This window comes from Rhagoletis pomonella, unplaced genomic scaffold (assembly GCF_013731165.1).
Source record: "Rhagoletis pomonella isolate Grant_MI unplaced genomic scaffold, Rhpom_1.0 Rhpom_scaffold_04927, whole genome shotgun sequence".
NCBI classification, from domain to species: domain Eukaryota; kingdom Metazoa; phylum Arthropoda; class Insecta; order Diptera; family Tephritidae; genus Rhagoletis; species Rhagoletis pomonella.
The window spans coordinates 11,694-13,809 of record NW_023463474.1 but is presented as its reverse complement, the minus strand read 5'-3'; the positions used below and the strand labels follow the sequence as shown (position 1 = coordinate 13,809).

Here is a 2,116-nt window from a genome sequence, read left to right as displayed (position 1 = left end):
AAATTTAGTTATTTTTATAAATATATATTGCATTCCTTAACAAAAACCGTATAAACCATATCAAAAAAAATTCAACAAACTTTCGTAAAAATTGCGAACATTTTAATTAGACTTTTAGAAAGATTTTGATTATGCAGTTTTGGGGCCCTTTCAAAAGTGCATAATTGAAACGGCTAAAAATTACCGTTGAGCTTCCATGTAACGAATAAACACAATTTATTGTTATATGGAAGAAAACCGTACCATCTTTAACAAAAAAATCTCTACTATCAAAGGTTATTTTTAGATATGTGAAACTTGCACTTTACTATACTAGAATCGAATGGGCTAAAAAAATTGCATAATCAAAATCTTTATAAAAATCTAATTAAAAAGATCGCAATTTTTACGAAAGTTTGTTGGATTTTTTTTTGAGATGGTTTATACGGTTTTTGTTATAGAAAGCAATATATATTTATAAAAATAACTAAATTCGAATAACCAAAAATAATAATAATTTAATCTTGCCAATATGTTGTGCGGCTATATTTTTTTTTGACCACTGTATTTGCTTTAAGTTTTACCCCGAAAATCCTTCTATAAATAAGATGTGCAAATGCTCTCCTTCCTCGTTTCTTCTTCCTCTAAGTGCGATATCGTGCGCCCCGCAAAAAATAATTTTTGAAATAATAGACCGAATAATTTGTCTATTCAACTCAATAGTACTTTTATAGTTTTCTTGAATTGCTATATCGATTGGCTGGTCCTTCATAATTGCGTTTGCTACAGTAAGGGCATCTTTATGCCAACGACAGTTCTCATGGTTTTTTGCGTATTCCGTCATATGCTTGTAACGAACAAAGGCACGGACAATCAACGAACCGAGTACACCTTGTGCGTTCGCCGGAGGAAATAACACACAATATAAACACAACGCTCCATTTAATTTTTTCGAATATCTAAGCCATGGAGAAAACAACTCTAACCAATCATGTCTAAATCTTCTGTCTGAATCGTCTTTGGGGAAAATATAATCAACGGGAGGATTCCAGCAACGCCTCAGCATCTAAATTTTTTCCTCATGTGACATGAGGGATGATTTTCCAATCCACTTTCCGATGTCATTTGCTGGAATATCTGATAAATTTTCTATCAACAAATAATAAACTGTGTTTAAATAAATATTCATTTAAACTAACCTTTATAGCTTGAAGGTCTTTCCTGAAGACTTGAAGTAGACGCTGAAACCTCTTCAACCTGTTCTGTAGTTGGTTCTACAATTCTTCTTTTTGGTGCTGCAAAGAGGGTAAAAGTTTAAATTTTGCATCAACCTTCTACTTCGCGTCCTACCTGACAAAAACTTTCTTATGTCCATTTTCTTTTTATTTTTTATTTGTTTTGTATTTGCACACCGCGAATATTTTTTCCCGCACACAGCACAATTAATAGCGATAATAAAGTATCAAAAACTTCCAAATATGTATGTATTCATATTTGGAATTGAAATACTACAGGGTGCTTAATATGATCAACCAGTGTAATTTAAAAATGGTAAATTAATAATACTATGTTCACACAAAGCAATTTCCTTCGATTTTCATTGAAACTCGGCTATTGATGAAAAGGTACTGTGAAAATCGGACCGTGTGTACACACATGTGTAGTATAAATATTAATAGCTACAAAAATTAGGTACTCAACCAAAAGAGCTAGAAAAGGTAAGGATGGAGTTACCGTTTTTTGGTATGTCTTTCTTGGAAAATAATCGTATTTTTAGACAATTGGAAGAAAAAATCAAAAATAATCAAAAAACTATTGCGATTAGTTTGGCAATAAATTTAATTACTTTTGATCATTTATTTTGTGCACATAAATATTCTCTCTTCTTCTAATACAACTTAAAAAACTGCAAGAAACGATGATATTATAACAAAAAATGTAATATATATGTATATATGTCGATATATAAACATAGATATAGAAAAGTATATGTAAAAAAACCTGCAATGCGACCAGAATAAGACTCAAATTTTAGCATTTGGTATAGTAATGATCCTCTATGAATCTCCCCGCTCTAGGACAATTCTAAGGGGTCCCGCGTCGAGCGTTTAGTTTTCCCATAGGAATTACACGTAAA

The 2,116-nt window shown here is 31.3% G+C and overlaps 1 long non-coding RNA gene across 1 annotated transcript; it reads right to left on the bottom strand.

Moving 5' to 3' along the window:
* Positions 1-1,092: 1,092 nt before the first annotated feature.
* On the bottom strand, positions 1,093-1,409 carry LOC118754921. Its single transcript, XR_004994955.1, has 3 exons — positions 1,330-1,409; positions 1,179-1,274; positions 1,093-1,116 (listed from the first exon to the last, which is right to left on the bottom strand). It is a non-coding gene; the product is annotated as an uncharacterized LOC118754921 (long non-coding RNA).
* Between the last annotated feature and the right edge of the window lie 707 nt (positions 1,410-2,116).